Raw genomic sequence first — 22,452 nt, forward strand, 5'->3', positions numbered from 1 at the left:
GCCATTTGTATACCTCCCTAAATGGGCTGACTCCCCCCACAGGGCCGTGGTCACAACTTGGCGCAAGCACCCGTGCGAGTGCCGTTTGCCTGGACAGGTGGGTGTGCCCACTCTGGGGCGACACCACTGGCACAGGGTCCCTCATAGTACAATGAAGTGTCTCTGATGGAGGTGGTGTACAACCAACATCAGACACACCGTCGTAATATGAGGGGCCCTGTGCCAGTACCGCCGCCCACGAGAGTGTTCCCCCCAGCTTGAACTGTGCTCTACCACTTGCAATACTTACCTCTCCCTGCCCCACCACTGTGTAGTCTGTGCTGTTAAATCCTTAAATGGCACTGCCAATACAAATTTGTTGCAATGATAGATGATAGTAAAAATATACAGGGGCCCTGGCCTCCATTTAGACCCCTTAATACTTTGCGCCAACTACCACTGTCTGCAACTCTGCAGAGGAGCCCACCCCTGTACCTCGCTATGCCACCAGTTTATTTATGAACAATTCCTCGGCAGACATTTTGCCCACTTTAGTATTTTGGCCTACTAACTGTGTCAGCCACTTATAACAGTTGTCCTCCGCTGAATAAAGCTATGCCACCTGTGTACTCCTGTTACCAATTGTGAACTGCATGTAGCCTTCTTACTTATTTGTGCCTAGTAACTGTGTCAGCCTCTCATAACAGTTGTCCTCCCACGCTGAACCAAGGTAGGCCGCCTGGTTAGTCCTGCTAGCAGTTTTGAACTGCATGAAGCCACCTTTTTTATGTTAGGCCTCTGTCTGTCTGTCTGTCTGCGCCACACATTACAACTGTCCCCCGCTGAAACAAGCTAGGCCGCCTGGTTATTCCCGCTAGCAGTTTCGAACTGCATTTAGCCACCTTTTTTATGTTAGGCCTCTGTCTCTCTGTCTGCGCCACACATTACCACTGTCCCCTGCTAACACAAGCTAGGTCACCTGGTTATTCCTGCTAGCAGTTTCGAACTGCATTTAGCCACCTTTTTTTATACTAGGCCTCTGTCTGTCTGTCTTTCTGTCTGCGCCACACATTACAACTGTCCTCTGCTGAACAAAGCTATGCCGCCTGTGTACTACTCAAACAAATTTTTAACTGACATTAGCCTACTTTTTATATTTTAGGCCTACTCTGTCTGTCTGAGCCACTTATTACAGTTGTCCTCCGCTGAACCAAGCTATGCCGCCTGTGTACTCCTGTTACCAATTTGGAACTGCATTCAGCCAACTGTTTTATTTTAGGACTACTCAGTCTGTCTGAGCCACTAATTACACTTGTCTTCCTCCGCTGAACCACGCTATGTCACCTGTGTACTCCTCTTACAAATTTTGAACTGCAATTAGCCACCTTTCTTTATATTAGGCCTACTCTGTCTGTGTGAGCCACTTATTACAGTTGTCCTCCGTTGAACAAAGCTATGCCGCCTGTGTACTCCACTTACCAATTTTGAACTGCATTTTGCCTACTTTCTTATTTAGGCCTACTAACTGTGTCTGCCTCCCATTACAGTTGTCCTCCACTGAACAAAGCTGAGCCTCAATTTTCATCCGGCGTCAGATATTACACTGCATTTGGCCTACTGGTTTGGCTATGCCTACTAACCTTGTCTTCCGCTCCTTGCATTTCTCCTCCACTCATCAAAGCTGAGCTTCAATTTTCATCCTGGTTAGGATATTACACTGCATTTGGCCTGCTGGCTTGGTTACGCCTACTAATGGTGTCTGCCGCTCCTTGCTTTTCTCCTCCACTGAACAAAGCTGAGCCTCAATTTTCACCGTTTCAGATATTAAACTGCATTTGGCCAACTTGTTTGGTTGGGCCTACTAACGGTGTCTGCCGCTGCTTGTTGTTCTCCTTCAACTGTAGAAAGCTGAGCCTCAATTTTCACCGTTTCAGATATTAAACTGCATTTGGCCTACTTGTTTGGTTGGGCCTACTAACCGTGTCTGCCACTGCTTGTTGTTCTCCTCCACTGAACAAAGCTGAGCCTCAATTTTCACCATTTCTGATATTAACCCCTTCATGACCCCGCCTATTTTGACCTTAAAGACCTTGCCATTTTTTGCAATTCTGACCAGTGTCCCTTTATGAGGTAATAACTCGGGAACGCTTCAACGGATCCTAGCGATTCTGAGATTGTTTTCTCGGGACATATTGGGCTTCATGTTAGTGGTAAATTTAGGTCAATAAATTCTGTGTTTATTTGTGATAAAAACGGAAATTTGGCGAAAATTTTGAAAATTTTGCAATTTTCACATTTTAAATTTTTATTCTGTTAAACCAGAGAGTTATGTGACACAAAATAGTTAATAAATAACATTTCCCACATGTATACTTTACATCAGCACAATTTTGGAAACAAAATTTTTTTTGCCAGAAAGTTATAAGGGTTAAAATTTGACCAGCGATTTCTCATTTTTACAACGAAATTTACAAAACCATTTTTTTAGGGACCACCTCACATTTGAAATCAGTTTGAGGGGTCTATATGGCTGAAAATACCCAATAGTGACACCATTCTAAAAACTGCACCCCTCAAGGTGCACAAAACCACATTCCAGAAGTTTATTAACCCTTCAGGTGCTTCACAGCAGCAGAAGCAACATGGAAGGAAAAAATGAACATTTAACTTTTTAGTCACAAAAATGATTTTTCAGCAACAATTTTTTTATTTTCCCAATGGTAAAAGGAGAAACTGAACCACGAAAGTTGTTGTCCAATTTGTCCTGAGTACGCTGATACCTCATATGTGGGGGTAAACCACTGTTTGGGCGCACGGCAGGGCTTGGAAGGGAAGGAGCGTCATTTGACTTTTTGAATGAAAAATTGGCTGCACTCTTTAGTGGACACCATGTCACATTTGGAGAGCCCCCGTGTGCCTAAACATTGGAGCTCCCCCACAAGTGACCCCATTTTGGAAACTAGACGCCCCAAGGAACTTATCTAGATGCATAGTGAGCACTTTGAACCCCCAGGTGCTTCACAAATTGATCCGTAAAAATGAAAAAGTACTTTTTTTTCACAAAAAAATTCTTTTAGCCTCAATTTTTTCATTTTCACATGGGCAACAGGATAAAATCGATCCTAAAATTTGTTGGGCAGTTTCTCCTGAGTACACCGATACCTCACATGTGGGGGTAAACCACTGTTTGGGCACATGGTAAGGCTCGGGAGGGAAGGAGCGCCATTTGACTTTTTGAATGAAAAATTATCTCCATCGTTAGCGGACACCATGTCGCGTTTGGAGAGCCCCTGTGTGCCTATGCATTGGAGCTCCCCCACAAGTGACCCCATTTTGGAAACTAGACCCCCCAAGGAACTTATCTAGATGCATACTGAGCACTTTAAACCCCCAGGTGCTTCACAGAAGTTTATAACGCAGAGCCATGAAAATAAAAAAAAAAATTTATTTTCTCAAAAATGATTTTTTAGCCTGCAATTTTTTATTTTCCCAAGGGTAACAGGAGAAATTTGACCCCAAAAGTTGTTGTGCAGTTTCTCCTGAGTATGCTGATACCCCATATGTGGGGGTAAACTACTGTTTGGGCACATGCCGGGGCTCGGAAGTGAAGTAGTGACATTTTGAAATGCAGACTTTGATGGAATGCTCTACGGGCGTCACGTTGCGTTTGCAGAGCCCCTGATTTGGCTAAACAGTAGAATCCCCCCCACAAGTGACCCTATTTTGGAAACTAGACCCCAAAAGGAACTTATCTAGATATGTGATGAGCACTTTCAACCCCCAAGTGCTTCCCAGAAGTTTATAACGCAGAGCCGTGAAAATAATAAATACGTTTTCTTTCCTCAAAAATAATGTTTTAGCCCAGAATTTTTAAATTTTCCCAAGAGTTACAGGAGAAATTGGACCTCAAAAGTTGTTGTCCAGTTTCTCCTGAGTACGCTGATACCCCATATGTGGGGGTAAACTACTGTTTGGGCACACGTCGGGGCTCAGAAGGGAAGTAGTGACTTTTGAAATGCAAACTTTGATGGAATGGTCTGCGGACATCATGTTGCGTTTGCAGAGCCCCTGGTGTGCCTAAACAGTAGAAACCCCCCACAAGTGACCCCATTTTGTAAACAAGACCCCCCAAGGAACTTATCTAGATATGTGGTGAGCACTTTGAACCCCCAAATGCTTCACAGACGTTTACAACGCAGAGCTGTGAAAATAAAAAATCATTTTTCTTTCCTCAAAAATGATGTTTTAGCAAGCAATATTTTATTTTCTCAAGGGTAACAGGAGAAATTGGACCCCAGTAATTGTTGCGCAGTTTGTCCTGAGTATGCTAGTACCCCATATGTGGGGGTAAACCACTGTTTGGGCACATGTCGGGGCTCGGAAGTGAGGAAGCACCATTTGACTTTTTGAATACAAGATTGGCTGGAATCAATGGTGGCGCCATGTTGCGTTTGGAGACCCCCTGATGTGCCTTAACAGTGGAAACCCCTCAATTCTAACTCCAACACACCCCTAACCCTTATCCCAACTGTAGCCATAACCCTAATCACAACCCTAACCCCAACACACCCTAACCACAACCCTAACCCCAACACACCCCTAACCCTAAAGGTACCTTCACACATAACGATATCGTTAACGATATCATTGCTTTTTGTGACGTAGCAACTATATCGTTAAGGAAATCATTATGTGTGACAGCGACCAACGATCAGGCCCCTGCTGGGAGATCGTTGGTCGCTGAACAAAGTCCAGAACTTTATTTCGTCGCTGGATCTCCCGTGGACATCGCTGGATCAGCGTGTGTGACACCGATCCAGCGATGTCTTCACTGGAAACCAGGGTAAACATCGGGTTACTAAGCGCAGGGCCGCGCTTAGTAACCCGATGTTTACCCTGGTTACCAGCGTAAAAGTAAAAAAAAAAAAAAACACTACATACTTACCTACCGCTGTCTGTCCCCGGCGCTGTGCTCTGCACTCCTCCTGTACTGGCTGTGAGCGTCGGTCAGCCGGAAAGCACAGCGGTGATGTCACCTCTCTGCTTTCCGGCCGCTGTGCTCACAGCCAGTACAGGAGGAGTGCAGAGAAGCTGAGCGCCGGGGACAGACAGCGGTAGGTAAGTATGTAGTGTTTTTTTTTACTTTTACGCTGGTAACCAGGGTAAACATCGGGTTACTAAGCACGGCCCTGCGCTTAGTAACCCGATGTTTACCCTGGTTACCGGCATCGTTGGTCGCTGGAGAGCTGCCTGTGTGACAGCTCTCCAGCGACCAAACAGCGACGCTGCAGCGATCCGGATCGTTGTCGGTATCGCTGCAGCATCGCTTAATGTGAAGGGGCCTTAATTCCAACCCAACCCTAAGGCTATGTGCCCATGTTGCGGATTCGTGTGAGATTTTTCAGCACCATTTTTGAAAAATCCGCGGGTAAAAGGCACTGCGTTTTACCTGCGGATTTACCGCGGATTGCCAGTGTATTTTGTGCGGATTTCACCTGCGGATTCCTGTTGAGGAACAGGTGTAAAACGCTGCGGAATCCGCACAAAGAATTGACATGCTGCGGAAAATACAACGCAGCTGTTATAAACTTAGTGCTAAGTGCAGTGGAGATCAGTATCACGGGTCAGCAAAGAGGCCGAGAGACAACAGGTAAGAGTTCAATAATATTTATGATGGTATGCAGGTAAACAGCTATGACACAGCAAGTTAGTAGCAGACAGAGCTGGATAAGCAGTAAGCACGTGTACAGACCGTGGAAGTCCAAGTATGTCAGATCCAGAGACCTGGAGACCAGGCCAGGCCTCCTAGCAGGGAACAGTCCAGCAGCAGAGATCAGTGCAGAGCAGATCCAGGGAAACAAGTCTTACGATGAAGAGATGTAGATCCAGAGACAGATGGGGTATCCCAAGGTAATGAAGAAACCAGCAAGATAGCAGTTCTTCCAGCTTGATCACAAGTCCAGGAACAAGATACTCAAGCAATGAGTAATATACAGAGCTCCTTATATACACCACAGACAGGAACAAGGAAAGTCTGACAGGAAGAAAGATGGCCCCCGTGAGGCCAGTGACTCCATCTTAGGTAAGGGCAAAAGTAACCGAACTGAGGGCAACAATAGACAGGAACAGATGTACAGTCCAAATCCTTACATTACTCCCTTCTTAAAAGACGTCCTCTGGACGATCTTAATTCTGGCTTATTGGGGTATCTGCTGTGAAACAGTCTGATCAGATGGAGAGCATGGATGTTCTCCAGAGGTTCCCAGGAATTTTCTTCAACAGAGTATCCCTACCATTTCACCAGATACTGAAGACGTCCCTTATGAATCCGTGAATCCAAGATTTTCTCCACGACGAATTCCTCTTGCCCATCAATGAGGACTGGATCAGGAGGAGCAGAGGTGCGTCCGGGAAAAGAATTAGGCACTGCTGGTTTAAGCAGGGAAACATGGAAAACAGGATGAATTTTTAAAGAGTTAGGCAACTTGAGTCGACAGGCTACAGGACTCACAATACCGCTGATCTTATATGGGCCAACATATTTTTGCCCCAGCTTGGAAGTTGGAATTCTGAGTTTTAAGTTTTTTGTTGAGAGCCAGACCATGTCTCCTAACTTGTACGTTGGTGCTGGCTTACGGAATCTGTCTGCTGCCTTCTTGAATCTTTCCTGTGCTGAAACTAAGGTGCTTTTTAGAACATCCAAATTTTGCTGTAAAGATGCAATGCGGTCAGCAACCGCAGGCACAAACATGTCTATGGGGAGTCGAGGGAGAATACTGGGATGATATCCCTTGTTAGCAAAGAACGGAGATAATTTGGTGGAAGCATTCTGAGAGTTGTTATACGTGAACTCAGCCAACGGCAGTAGACTCACCCAATCGTCTTGTAGATGACACACGTAGCAACGCAGATACTGCTCCAAGGTTTGATTGGTTCGCTCTGTTTGGCCTTTAGACTGTGGATGAAAAGCAGAAGATAATTTTACTTTGTTGTCCAGAGCAGCACAGAAGCTTTGCCAGAACCGTGAGGTGAATTGAACTCCACGATCAGATATGACTTCATCCGGAGCTCCGTGTAAACGAAAAACATTTTGCACAACAAGATCCGCTGTTTGCTTAGCTGTTGGGACACCAGCACAGGGAATAAAATGAGCAGCTTTAGTCAACCGGTCAACTACTACAAGAATCGTGGTTTTTCCCTGTGACAAAGGCAACTCCACAATAAAATCCATTGAAATAGACCCCCAGGGATGAGATGGAACAGGCAGAGGTTGCAACAGTCCGGTAGGTGAAGAACGAGGGACTTTTGACCTGGCACATACCTCACATGATGACATGTACCGAAGAACATCTTTCCGAAAAGTCGGCCACCAGAAAAAACGAGACAGAAATTCCTGAGTCTTCTGAACTCCCCTATGACCGGCAAACTTGGAGTCATGCATTAATTTCAACACACTCAGTTTTACTGTTTCTGGGATATACAGACGCTGTCCTTGAAACCAAAGTCCATTCTTGAAAGTCAGATTTACCCGAGTGGGTGGTTCAAAAGTGAATCCGCAGCATAAGCCTCCTTAATCTCAGTTAGAAGATCCTGATTATGCAAGACGCTTACAAAGTTTTTCTCAGATAGAATGGTCCTTGAAGATGAAGCCGAAGTTGCTTCATCTGAATGAATCCTGGATAGTGCATCAGCCTTCTTATTACGAGAGCCCGGCCTATAGGAAATGACAAAATCAAATTGATTAAGAAAAAGATTCCATCGAGCCTGTCTAGGTTTCAGACATCTTGCCGACCTCATAAATTCGAGATTCCGATGGTCTGTGAGTATAACAATCTGTTGGGATGCTCCTTGTAACAGATGTCTCCATTCCTTAAATGCAGTTATGATGGCTAACAGTTCCTTGTTGCCAACGTCGTAATTCCTTTCTGCGGGTGACAATTTTTGCGAGAGAAAGGCACATGGATGCAAGAGATCTTTCTCACCTGTTCTTTGCAAGAGTATGGCCCCTACAGCACAGTCCGAGGCATCCACTTCCACTATGAAGGCTTTGTCTGGATCAGGGTGGATAAGAATGGGAGCTGTCGTAAATTTAGATTTCAATGTAGAAAATGCTGTTTGAGCTTGGGGAGACCAGACAAATGGCGTCTTCTTCTGGGTTAACTGAGTGATGGGTGCAACGATCGCTGAAAATTTTTTAATAAAGCGTCTGTAAAAATTGGCGAATCCGATGAATCGCTGTACTTCCTTCACTGACTTGGGAGTCGGTCACTCCTGAATGGCTTGTGTCTTGCTTGCGTCCATGCTGAGACCCTGGGGAGAAATAACATATCCCAAGAATTGAATTTCTGTTTTGTGAAACTCACATTTCTCCAGTTTGATGTATAACTGATTCTGCCGTAGACGATCCAAAACTATTTTCACATGTCGCTGATGGTCCTCGATATTGCTGAAAAAAATCAAGATATCATCCAAATAAATCACAACAAAAATATCGAGTATATCCCGGAAAACATCATTCGCCAAGTGCTGGAATGTAGCCGGTGCGTTACGGAGACCGAAAGACATAACGAGGTACTCGAAATGTCCATAACGTGACCGAAAAGCCGTTTTCCACTCATCGCCAGGACGAATCCGTACTAAATTGTACACTCCACGAAGATCCAATTTTGTGAAGATTTTGGCGTGTCGCACTCTCTCAAGTAATTCGGGAATTAGTGGGAGTGGATAAGAGTTCCTGATTGTGACTTTGTTGAGCTCCCGGTAGTCAATGCATGGTCGGAGTGAGCCATCTTTTTTTTTGACAAAGAAGATTGGAGCACCTGCTGGGGAGGAAGATGGTCGTATAAACCCCTTAGCTAGGTTTTCATCTATGTACTCCTCGAGAGCTTTTAATTCTGGCCCAGACAATGGATAAATACTCCCGAAAGGAATCGCGGCACCAGGCAATAATTCCACGGGACAGTCATATGGCCGATGTGGCGGTAATTTATCCGCATTTTTGTCACACACATCACTGAAGTCCCGATACTCTACCGGCAATGTCGAGTCGACCGTGACTGCTGTCTTCACTGGAGCCAGCTCTCCGGACAACGCTGATTCATTTGGAAACTGTAATTCCTTCGTTGTCCAATTGATAGTCGGATTTCGCAGCCGCAACCAGGGCAAACCTAAAATAATAGGAAAATTAGGAGAAGAAATCAACAAAAAGGACATATTTTCAGAATGATCCGTGCCCATAAGGATCTTTAGTGGGACTGTTTCGAGTTTCACAGGCCCAGATGTTAGTGGAGACCCGTCCACGGTCTCTATAAACACCGGAGAGTCTCTTTTTTGTGAGTGTATGCCATGTTTTTCAGCAAAGGAGATGTCCATGAGATTGCTGCAAGCTCCAGAGTCTATCATGGCGGAGCAGGTGATCCAGCAGGAACGCACGCAAATTTTGATGGAAACGCAGCAGAGCGAATCCCTCCTCGCCGTGGTAGAACTTACTGAAAGTAAGGCTAGGTCCACAGGTGATGATGTTAATGATGAATCATCAGGAAATTCAAAGTTTTCAGCGGATATTTCCTGTCTGTGCGGAAGAGAACACACTGAAGATACATCCGAAAAGTCAAGTCCAGTTACTGCAGCTGCGGACTTGTGATTTTTCCCAGGGCACTCTGAAATATAGTGACCCGATTTACCGCAGTAAAAACATAGATTCTCCTTGAAACGATATTCCTTACGTGCATCGATGGGTTTCCTCCGTACTGCGTCAACCTGCATAGGTTCCAGCTCTGTCTGAGATAAAGTCTTAGTCAGCGCCTCCTTGGTGGGGGATGGAAAAGGCAGAAAGTTATTACGATTAGCATCAGCCCATTTTTCTTGACGACGTTCGGTGAGACGAATATCAATCCGAATACAATGATGTATAAAGTCAGCCAAGTTAGTAGGTGATTCACCTCGAGCTTTGATGGAAGCAGATAAACCTCTCCTGAACACTGCATATTTTGCTGAATCGCACCATGTAGTATCCAGCACCCATTTCCGAAACTCCATTGCGTATTCCACAACAGGAAGCTTCCCTTGACATAGTGTCAGTAGTGCGGTTTCAGCTGTGATACTCCGATTAGGGTCATCAAACATATGACACATTGCTGCAGTAAAGTCTTTCAGGGAATTCAAGCACACATCATTAGTCTCAATCAGAGGATTAGCCCAGGCTAACGCTTTGTTTGTTAGCAACATAATTATAGTCACTTTATGCCGATCAGTTGCAAACTGGGCTGCACGTGCAGAGAAATACAGCTGACATTGATTCAAAAACCCCCGAAATTTCTCTCTTTCACCACCAAACCTGAATGGTGGGAGTTTAGGAAAAGCCGGACCAGGAGCCGGGATTGGAGCAGATACCATGTTTGCAGCTGTAGTCTCCACATTTGAAAGTCGAGATGCTAAGGCCTGAATAGACGTATCGGCCACATTCGCATTATGATTAGTTTGCGATTCTAATGTCCCCAGTTTTGTTTTTATAGCCTGCAGCTCCCCATGAAGTCCAGAGACAAAAGAGCAAAGTTTTTTCATTCGCACCTCCATAGAATCTGACCCAGAGATCCCCATTTTTTGGGGGGCTTGAGTATTCTGTTATAAACTTAGTGCTAAGTGCAGTGGAGATCAGTATCACGGGTCAGAAAAGAGGCCGAGAGACAACAGGTAAGAGTTCAATAATATTTATGATGGTATGCAGGTAAACAGCTATGACACAGCAAGTTAGTAGCAGACAGAGCTGGATAAGCAGTAAGCACGTGTACAGACCGTGGAAGTCCAAGTATGTCAGATCCAGAGACCTGGAAACCAGGCCAGGCCTCCTAGCAGGGAACAGTCCAGCAGCAGAGATCAGTGCAGAGCAGATCCAGGGAAACAAGTCTTACGATGAAGAGATGTAGATCCGGAGACAGATGGGGTATCCCAAGGTAATGAAGAAACCAGCAAGATAGCAGTTCTTCCAGCTTGATCACAAGTCCAGGAACAAGATACTCAAGCAATGAGTAATATACAGAGCTCCCTTATATACACCACAGACAGGAACAAGGAAAGTCTGACAGGAAGCAAGATGGCCCCCGTGAGGCCAGTGACTCCATCTTAGGTAAGGGCAAAAGTAACCGAACTGAGGGCAACAGCAGACAGGAACAGATGTACAGTCCAAATCCTTACAGCAGCGTTTCTGCGTGGTATTTTCCGCACCATGGGCACCGCGGATTTGGTTTTCCATATGTTTACATGGTACTGTAAACCTGATGGAACTCTGCTGCGGATCCGCAGCCAAATCCGCACCGTGTGCACATAGCCTAATTCTAAAGGTATGTGCACACGCTGCGGAAAACGCTGCGGATCCGCAGCAGTTTCCCATGAGTTTACAGTTCAATGTAAACCTATGGGAAACAAAAATCGCTGGGCACATGCTGCAGAAAAACTGCACGGAAACGCAGGGGTTTACATTCCGCAGCATGTCACTTCTTTCTGCGGATTCCGCAGCGGTTTTACAACTGCTCCAATAGAAAATCGCAGTTGTAAAACCACAGTGAAATGCGCAGAAAAAACGCGGTAAATCCGCGATAAATCCACAGCGGTTTAGCACTGCGGATTTATGAAATCCGCTGCGGAAAAATCCGCAGAGGACCAGAATACGTGTGCACATTCCTAACCCTACTCCTAACCCTACCCCTAACCCTACCCCTAACCCTAACCCTACCCCTAACCCTAACCCTACCCCTAACCCTAACCCTAGTTCTAACTCCAACCTTAGTGGGGGAAAAAAAAAATTCTTTATTTTATTATTGTCCCTACCTATGGGGGTGACAAAGTGTGGGGGGGGTCATTTACTGTTTTTTTTTATTTTGATCACTGTGAGGTTTTATCACAGTGATCAAAATTCACTCTGGAACGAATCTGCCGGCCTGCAGATTCGGCGGGCGCACTGTGTATGCGCCCGCCATTTTGGAAGATGGCGGCCCCAGGAAAGAAGACGGACGGACCCCGGTAGGCTAGGTAAGTATAAGGGGGGGAGATCAGGGCACGGGGGGGGGTGTCGGAGCACGGGGGGTGGATCAGAGCATGGGGGGGATCGTAACACGGGGGGTGGATCGGAGACCGGGGTGGTGGATCGGAGTGCGGGGGGTAAATCGCAATGCGGGGGGGTGGATCGGAGTGCAGGGGGGTGGGATTGGAGCACGGGGGGTGGGATTGGAGCACGGGGGGAGCGGACAGGAGGACGGGGGAGCAGAGCACAGGACGGAGGGGAGCGGACCACAGATCGGAGGGCTGGGGGGCGATCGGTGGGGTGGGGGCACATTAGTGTTTCCAGCCATGGCCGATGATATTGCAGCATCAGCCATGGCTGGATTGTAATATTTCACCAGTTTTTTAGGTGAAATATTACAAATAGCTCTGATTGGCAGTTTCACTTTCAACAGCCAATCAGAGCGATCGTAGCCACGGGGGGGTGTAGCCACCCCCCCCTGGGCTAAAGTACAACTCCTCCTGTCCCTGCACGCCGGGTGAAATTACAGTTAACCCTTTCACCCGGCCTGCAGGAACGCGATTCCGCCATGACGCATACGCTGCGTCATGGGTCGGAATGGCACCGACTTTCATGACGCAGCGTATGCGTCAAAGGTCGGGAAGGGGTTAAACTGCATTTGGCCTAATTGTTTGGTTGGGCCTACTAATGGTGTCTGCCGCTCCTTGCTTTTCTCCTCCACTGAACAAAGCAATGCCACCTGTCTTCTCCTGTTACCAATTTTGAACTGCATTTAGCCTACTTACTAATTTGGGTCTAGTAACTGTGTCAGCCACTCCTTAAAGTTGTCCTCCACTGAACAAAGCAATGCCGCCTGTGTACTCCTGTTACCAATTTTGAACTGCTTTTAGCCTACTTTTTTATTTTGGGCCAATATCTGTGTTTCCTCCTCATCCTGCCCATTGCCCAGCCACTGCTAGATGAGTCTGCTGGTACATTGACCCAGACCACTACATTCCCCTTGCACTCTACACAGCCTGAATCTGACCCTGCTGAAAGTCAGGTTCCCCTTCCCGCATACTATACCACCTTACATGGGGACAAAGAGGAAGGTGCAGATGAAAGTGCAGGTTCCTTCATCAGGTGGGGGGGCATACTCGTTAGCACTGGCACAGGGCCCCTCATAGTATGCAAAAGTGTCTCTGGCAGTGGGAGGAGCTGCCCGCCGTCAAACACACCGCCAAACTATGAGGGGCCCTGTGCCAGTGCCAAATAGTGGGCCCCCCCTGCTTGCTCAGGATCGCAGCACTTGCAAAGTTGAAATACGTACCTCTCACTGCTCCACCGCTGTGACGTATCCCGCGTTTCCCGGGCCCACGAAAATCTTGAGCCAGCCCTACGCCCCCACAACTTTAGCCAAATGAGCCCCTGTTTCCAATGCCTACACTATTATTATAAAGTAAATTAAGATTGACAAGCTTAAGAAATAAGAATTGATGTTTTTGGCATTAAAATGGGCACTGTAGGTGTTTTCCTGTCCTCCACTCACTGCCGACTTTGATTCCCCATTGGCTTGCATTGGGTTTCGTGTTTCAGCCGAACCATGACTTTTCGCAATAATCGGCTGATTTTACCCGACCCGACCTTTGAGAAAGTTGGGTTTTGCGAAACCCGACTCACTCCTAAAAAAGTGAAAGTCGCTCAACTCTAATGATGACAACACACAAGAGCGAAAAACAAAGATGACGCATTGGTCACATGATGTTTCTGATTAAGTCCAACCCCATGGAAGCAGTAACCATGTCGATAGACAACATACACACAGACTAGGAGGGAGGGGGGAGGTTGTAAGCATACAATGTCACTTGTGATAATACGGCTCCGCAATGTAGTGCTGATCACTATGAACAATATATATACTACCGGAGTTTTGATGAACACATCGATACCATGCTCAATGGCTCCCTCAAAGTGCGATCATCACATTATTTAACAATGTCATCGTGATGATAGCAACATAAGAGAAAAGAAAACAAAGATAGTACATTAGTCACATGACATTTCAACTTAAGTCCAACCCCGTTGAAACAGTAACCATGTCAACAGACACTGCAGTTACCAATTAGGGCACAGAAAATTTTGGCCGAATGTAATGCGCCCTCATATGACCAACATTTTTGCAATGTGATCATAAAAAATTCAGGCAGAAAGCCATATGCCGAGGAATGCCACCCAGTAGAGAAAAAATTCTAACCAAATGCAATGTGGAATCATGTGATAATACCAGAAATGTAGTGCTAAATGAAATGCCACCACCAAGAGTGAAACGGTGAAATAGGAGCTTTTATTTAAATACTTAAACTTTCTATTAGCAGTGCAATTGTCTAAATCATGATCCCAATGCCCAACACTGCAAAGAAAGGGAGGAGAGATGACTCCACACCCTGCAGGAAAGATGCGCGTTCACCAAACCCCACTTCAAAATGTGTCAGACATGAGATCTCATGTGACTAAATAATATTAGTGCATCACCATATTAAATATATCGCATACCGTGTGAAATAAATGTGATGTAGCATACATCATCATCTTATAAGTAATGTGCAAAATAAGAGAAAAGTGCAAAGACCCATGCAGATGAAAGGTTTATTTTGATGACACTTGATTATTAGTAAAATATCGCAAGGCTTCACTGTTAATAAACAACATAGTCAGACAAATACTCATCCATAGATATACTGTGCCAAGCATGCAAAGAGTAGTCAATATAAAAATCAAAACTGAGTGTATTTTATATACCATCCCTTTTCCAACCCACTATCATTGTTAAATATTTTCCCATAAATGATTTGCTTAAAGAAGAGAAAGAACGTACAGTTACCCATGCGAATGGATGTAACCCTGCCGTATATATCAACATTCAAAAATTTCAATACAAATTCACCTCACCCCCTATCTGTCGGAGTCCCACAAGGTTCAGTTCTAGGGCCCCTGCTCTTCCCCATCTACACCTTTCGCCTGGGACAGCTCATAGAATCTCATGGCTTTCAGTATCATCTCTATGCTGATGACACACAGATTTACATCTCTGGACCAGATATCACCACCCTACTAACCAGAATCCCTCAATTTCTGTCCGCTTCTTCATCCTTCTAGATGTCTAAAACTTAACATAAACAAAACAGAATTCATCATCTTTCCCCCATCTCACGCGACCCCCCTAACGAACCTATCCATTACAGTGAACAGCCGCCCACTCTCCCCAGTCCCATAAGCTCGCTGTCTTGGGGTAATCCTTGACAATGATCTCTCCTTCAAACAACATATCCAAGCCCTTTCCACTTCCTTCCACCTTCAACTCAAAAATATTTCACGGATCCGTACATTCCTAAACCAAGAAGCTACAAAAACCCTAGTCTATTCCCTCATCATCTCCCGCCTTGACTACTGTAACCTCCTGCTCTGTGGCCTCCCCTCTAACACTCTAGCACCACTCCAATCTATTCTAAACTCTGCTACCCGACTAATCCACCTGCCCCCTGCTATTCCCCAGCCTGTCCCCTCTGTCAAACCCTTCACTGACTCCCTATTACCCAGAGACTCCAGTACAAGAGCCTAACCATGACATACAAAGCCATCCACAACCTGTCTCCTCCATCTGTGACCTCGTCTCCCGGTACTTTCCTGCACGCAACTTCTGATCCTCACAAGATCTCCTTCTCCACTCCCCTCTTATCTCCTCTTCCCACAATCGCATATAAGATTTCTCTTGGTCATCACCCCTACTCTGGAACTCTCTACCACAACACATCAGACTCTCACCTACCATTGAAACCTTAAAAAAGAACCTGAAGACCCACCTCTTCCGACAAGCCTACAACCTGCAGTAACCACCAATTGACCAAACTGCTGCACGACCAGCTCTACCCTCACCTACTGTATTCTCACCCATACCTTGTAGATTGTGAGCCATCGCGGGCACGGTCCTCTCTCCTCCTGTACCAGTTGTGACTTGTATTGTTCAAGATTATTGTACCTGTGTTTATGTATACCCCTCCTCACATGTAAAGCGCCATGGAATAAATGGTTCTATAATAATAAATGAGTTCTCATGTCTGGCACATGTTTTGAGGTGGGTTTGGTGAACTTGCATCTTTCCTGCAGGGGGTGCAGTCATCTCTCCTCCCTTTCTTTGCAGTGTTGGGCATTGGGATCAAGATTTAAACAATTACACTGCTAATAGAAAGTTTAAGTATTTAAATAAAAGCTCCTATTTCACAGTTTCACTCTTGGTGGTGGCATTTAATTTAGCACTACATTTCTGGTATTATCACATGATGCCGCATTACATTTGGTTAGAACTTTTTCTCTTCTCGGTGGCATTCCTCGGCATACGGCTTTCTGCCTGAAATTTTTATGAACACATTGCAACTATGTGGATCATATGAGGGCGCATTACATTCTGCCAAAATCTTCTGTGCCCAAATCGGTAATTGCAGTGTCTGTTGACATGGTTACTGTTTCGACGGGGTTGGACTTAATTTGAAACGTCATGTGACTAATGTACTATCTTTGTTTTCTTTTCTCTTATGTTGCTATCATCACAATGACATTGTTAAATAATGTGATGATCGCACTTTGAGGGAGCCAATGAGCATGGTATTGATGTGTACATCAAAACTCCGGTGGTATATATATATTGTTCATAGTGATCAGCACTACATTACGGGGCCGTATTATCACAAGTGACATTGTATGCTTATAACCTCCCCCCTCCCTCCTAGTCTGTGTGTTTGTTGTCTATTGACATGGTTACTGCTTCCATGGGGTTGGAATTCATTAGAAAAATCATGTGACCAATGCGTCATCTTTGTTTTCCGCTCTTGTGTGCTGTCATCATTGCTATGACATTGTAGAATAATGCAATGATCACCCACAGAGGGAGTTAATAAATACAGTTGCAATATGTCCATTTAAATTCTGGCGGTATATTCTTCATGGAGATCGGGATTACATGGCGGGGCGGTATTACCAAAAGTGAAGTATGCTCAGAGCCTCACCTTTCTTTCCCTATTGGCCACTGAAAACTATAATTCCTATGGCGCCCATCACTGTGACACACCCCCAGGAAGAAGTATTAAACGAAACGCGTGTCGGGGTCGGGAGTTAAACCTGCCACGGGGCATCTTACATGTGGAGACAGCACGGACACAGGTAATTTTGAACCCACAGCTGCACGTGCACTTTATGATTGCAGATTATGCTTTTCTGTGAATACATTTTCGTATCAGGTTATCTTTTATGATCTCAGCGATATCAATGCAGCTGTAAATCTCTTTTATGTACTTTTCCTGTGATTTGCATAAACAAAATACTATATTGGATAATTCATGTATTGATACAGATTGATACAGGATATAATTGTGTATTCTGATATGTGCGCTTATGCATGAATGCAGATTGCACCAGTTTAATCTCCCTATATACATGTGTTCTATGATTTGAGTCACCTGATTTTAAGGTTTTTGTATGTATGTTTTTATATTGTTTGAATAAAATATAATCTTTTTACTATTTCTTATATTACACTTTTTATGATCTGTACGTAGCTTGAGCTAGCCATGACAGGGTTTTGATGTGATGGTCTCTTAATTTTTGCCAGAGCTGTAGTGTGTTATAGAGGTTTGATCCAGAGGCCATCAAAACAATCGCTTGTTCCTAGTGTCATACTGCAGGGGACATCTGGCTTTCAAATTGTTTGTAGCATATCTTCTTTGTCTTACAGGCCTCATGCATACTCACACAATTCTTTCTTCTGTGACTAATGCGATACATCACGCCATATTTCACCTTGGAATTTACTGTCGCTGAAATTCAGCTGTTTACAAAGGTGGTGTAAAGTTTAAAATCTAATTTTTGTTGCAAATACTGTGCTCCTACCACAGTATCTGAACAACATGCCTGGGAAAAAGCAAGGCCATGGTGGAAGGGGAGTTATGCTTGGTATTCAAGCTGTATTTGTGGTAATTGATAGGGTTAGTGAAAACACTAGTGAACCAACAGCGTCACATCCTATGCAAAGACATCTGACATCTTCAGATACTGGATGGGCTACTCCACTAACTTTCTGTAGGCGCCTCAAGTATCTGAGTCTCATCATGAATGGATCACATAAACAAAAAGGAGGAAGTCCAGTCACCAGCAAAATGACGTATTAGGTAGAAGAAAATTAGGCCATGATTTAAAAAAAAATTATGAAATTACAAAAAAGGACAAAACTTTTTTTTTAAATCATGGCCTAATTTTCCTCTACCTAATACATAATTTTGCTGGTGGCTCGACTTCCTCCTTTTTGTGTATATGTTTCATTCACCTGGTAGTCGGCTCGGAACCCCATGTCCGTGCACAGCATTCTATTAATTCTATCCACATTTAGATGAATCTTTTGTGAGCTGAATTACTTTTTTTCTGTTTCTTGCATATGAATGGATCACCTCCACCCATTGGGTTTAATGTGTGTTGACGAGGGTTTGGATTCTGCTTGGACACTACTTTGTCCAGCCCTGGATCAGTCTGAAAAAAAAATTGGCATCAGTGCATATGATTTCCTCCTCTTGACTCTTTGATTCTTTGTAAATACATTTCTGATGCCCATGGCATGCAATGTGTGAACATATCTGCAGACAGCCATCTGTGGTTCCCAACAGTCAGTTGGGTGGTTGTAGAGTTGTGACATGGGGGAAAACAAGGGTAATTGTGGTGCCACCTTCAAGGACTGTTTTATGTGTGATGTTAAGGTGGAGGAAGAGAAGCAGAGGCCACTTAAAGCAGCACTTGTCATCAACTGGAGCACATGTTCTTTCTGGCCCTCATTAAATTGTACCACCGTGTGGCTGCCAAATAAAGGGTGCGGAGTAGCCTGTCCAGTAACAGAAGTTGTAAAAATGCTGCACGATTCTCCTACTCCAAAACCAAGTTCACCGTCATGGAAGGTCAACATTCCTCTTTACTCTCCAAATCATGTCTAACCATCTGTGAACTTGACCCAATACCATTCCACATCATTCCGAACCTTACCACAGTCTTCATCCCAAGCCTAACCCACCTCTTCAACTTCTCACTAACAATTGGTGTCTTCCCCTCCTGATTCAAGCATACCTTGATCACACTGATCCTCAAAAAAACCTTCCCTTGACCCATCCTCTGTGTCTAGCTATATCCTCATCTCACTTCCCTCCAATGCCTCGAAACTACTGGAACAACACATCCATTTTGAACTTTCCTCCCATTTCTCCTATTGCTCCCTTTTTTACCTCTTACAATTTGGCTTCCGACCACACCATTTCACTGAAACTGCCCTGACTAAAGTCACCAACTACCTACTAACCACAAAATGAAAGCAATGCTACTTTGTCCTCCTCGTTCTCTTGGACCTGGCATCTGCCTGTGACACAGTGGACCATTCCCTCTTACTACAGACTTTCTGATCTATTTGCATTAAAGACTTGGCCCTTTGTTGGATCTCCTCTTACCTAACAGATAGGACATTCAGTGTCTCCCACTCACGCAACACCTCCTCATCTTGCCCCTATGTGTCAGTGTCCCCCACGGTTCAGTTGTAGGCCCGGTCACTATGCTTAGGGTGAGTGCGTGCTACCTCCCTCTTAAAGGGACAGCATGCGACACCCTAACGTGTCCCCAGCCAATAGCTGGACATCTTCTATTTAAGGCTTCTCCTCCAATATGGAGATGCCTGAGCAATGTTGTTATTTTGCCTTGCATGCTTTCTAGTTGTCTGGTTCCCCCATCTGCTTGTTTACCCTGTACCTGTCTGATCGTACCTGTCTTTGCTCATCTGTCCATCAGCCGGTCCAGTCCTAACCTGCCAGTGCCCATCTGTCTAACACCAGGTCCAGCCCACATCTGCCAGAGCTCATAAGTTCAACACCCGGTCCAGTCCTCACCTGCCAGTGCCCATGTATTCAACACACAATCCAGTCCACACCTGACAGTTCCCATCTGGCTAACACTCGGTCCACTTAGCACTTATCTGTGCTCTTCTGTCCATCAGCTGGTCCAGCCCACACCTGCCTGTGCCCATCTGTCTAACGGCTGGTTAAGCCTGCACCTGCCAGCACTCGTCTGTTTAACACCTGGTCCAGCCCGCATCTGCCAGAGCTCATCATTTCAACACCCGGTCCAACCCACACCTGCCAGTTCCCATCTAACACCTGGCCCACTTAGCACCTGCCAGATCTCTCCTGTTACTCAGCCAGTCCAACCCACACCTGCCAGTTCTCATCTATCTAACTGCTGGTCCAGATCGCACCTATCAGTGCTCATTTTTCTAATAGCCAGTCCAATTCACACTTGCCAGGCTCATCTGTCTAACATCCGGTCCAGCCCGCACCTGCCACTGCCCATCTGTCTGACACCTGCTCCAATCCGTACAGGCTAGATCTCTCCTGTTCCTCAGCTGGTACAGCCCACACCTGCCAGTACTAATTTGTCTAACTGCTGGTCTAGAGCGCACCTGCCAGTGCTAATCTTTGTAACAGCTGGTCCAGTCCGCATCTGCCAGTGCCAATCTCTCTAACAGATGGTCCAGTCCACACCTGTCAGTGCTTTTCTGTTCCTCAGCTGGTCCCATCTGCACCCGTAGATCCAATGTCCCTACAGCGCCTGCATTCTTCATCACTCCTTCGGACCATACAGCCTACCTACTTTGGGGGGGTCAGCTGCCACCCTCTGTAAGTTGGCCCTGGAGTAGCACCTGGTGCCACCTCATTGTCCCTCCTTGGGTCACGGTTTTTACCTGCTGTCGCTTATCCATGGTCGTATTGGTAGGCCATCTGGTTACACCCCTCCAGGCTTTCTGAGTGCTACAACACAGTGGTTCCACCATTTTGACCGTTACAGTCTCCATCTGCTGGGTTGGTTGTAGTGGAAGAGGTGTCGGTCCCCATTATACCAGTTATACTCTATTGCAATTGATACCACTTTGCTGGTGTCTTCCACTAATTTTTTGGAAGTGTGTAGACTCCTGGTTTGGTCTCCTTCATGTGTGTTGCTGGAGCAGTAGGCCTCCGAGCCCAGTAAGCCTCCACTGAATGTTGAGTCAGAATACGATACTATCCTTTCATTTTTCTGACAATAGTAATCAATGAAACTGATATTTATGCCACCTGAGTGTGGCTCAGCATCAAGGCAGGTTGAGTTGTTGCATGCGGTATCAGGGCTCCGAGCACAGCAAGTCTACACCGATGCCTCAAGCACCTGTATGCATTTGTTTTTTCCTCCCATTGACTGTAATGACGCTCAGCTATGTTCGGCGAATATTGCAATATCGGCAATCGTAATCCGAACCGAACATTGAAATATTTGCTCATCTCTAGTGAAGTATTGCATAAAATCTATGAGATGTAAGTAATCCCATTTCTGACTTTTCTTTTTCATGTGTTGACACTCCATTAAGAAAATATCTCCCAATTTACATACTGAAATAGATAATTTCCATCCAGTACACAAATGCATCAGTTCTCTCACCTTGACATAACATTTTCCTTTTATTACTGTAAAATGCACAGATTGGAGAGTACTTTTTACTTTAATCAGCTGTTTGCTTTCGTCCTATTTATTGATCATGTCTGAAAGCACTTTATAACCCTTCAGCCTAAGATTATACTAATATAGCGTGTTCAAAGGTAGTAGAGTATTTATGGAAATTAGTTATTTAAGGTGTTGTTTAGATTATTCCAGAATAGTATAAACTGTAACAATAACTGTATTTATCTTCTAAATGTATTTTATCTTTGCTATGTAGAAATCCATTAAATAAACATAATTTAGAAAACAAATAATGAAAGCATTGCATTAATTCCAGTTTTGTTTGGTCAGCATTTAATGAGATGAATATAAATTAATATGAATAGTCCGAGTATAAAGTGAAAGAGATACACAGTACAGTGCCCATAGCCTGCCATAGGCTTATTTTGTGCCTCCATATGTTTGATTTTACATGGAGACACAGAGATTCTTGATGCTGTCTTGCAGAGTTATTCTACCCTAGAAGAAGTGCATGAAGAGGCATGTGTACATACAGTTGTTTGCTGAGTTTTTGGAGGGGAAACTCCAGATTCTTAGATGAACCTATCATGTCCTTTGTAGTATGTGAAGTGTCCCCAGTGCATTGTTATTGATGCAATGTGCATCACTAACACGTTTTTACCATTAAAATGTAATCCTTCTAAAAAACACTTGATATAGTTATATCATACCTACTTGTTTAGTCATAGGGGTGTGCTTCATCGCATTCAGTCAAGTTTGCCCCCGACCATTCAATCTGAATTGTTCCCGGGTTGCGCAGTGTGTATTGTGGGAGCCGCGCTTGCGCAGTATGTTGATGACCCACGCTTGTGCTTGCGCATTGTCCATCGGCAATTCATGCATGCGCTGTGACAAGAGCCACATTGCAT

Source organism: Ranitomeya imitator, chromosome 5 (genome assembly GCF_032444005.1).
Source record: "Ranitomeya imitator isolate aRanImi1 chromosome 5, aRanImi1.pri, whole genome shotgun sequence".
In the NCBI taxonomy this organism is placed as follows: domain Eukaryota; kingdom Metazoa; phylum Chordata; class Amphibia; order Anura; family Dendrobatidae; genus Ranitomeya; species Ranitomeya imitator.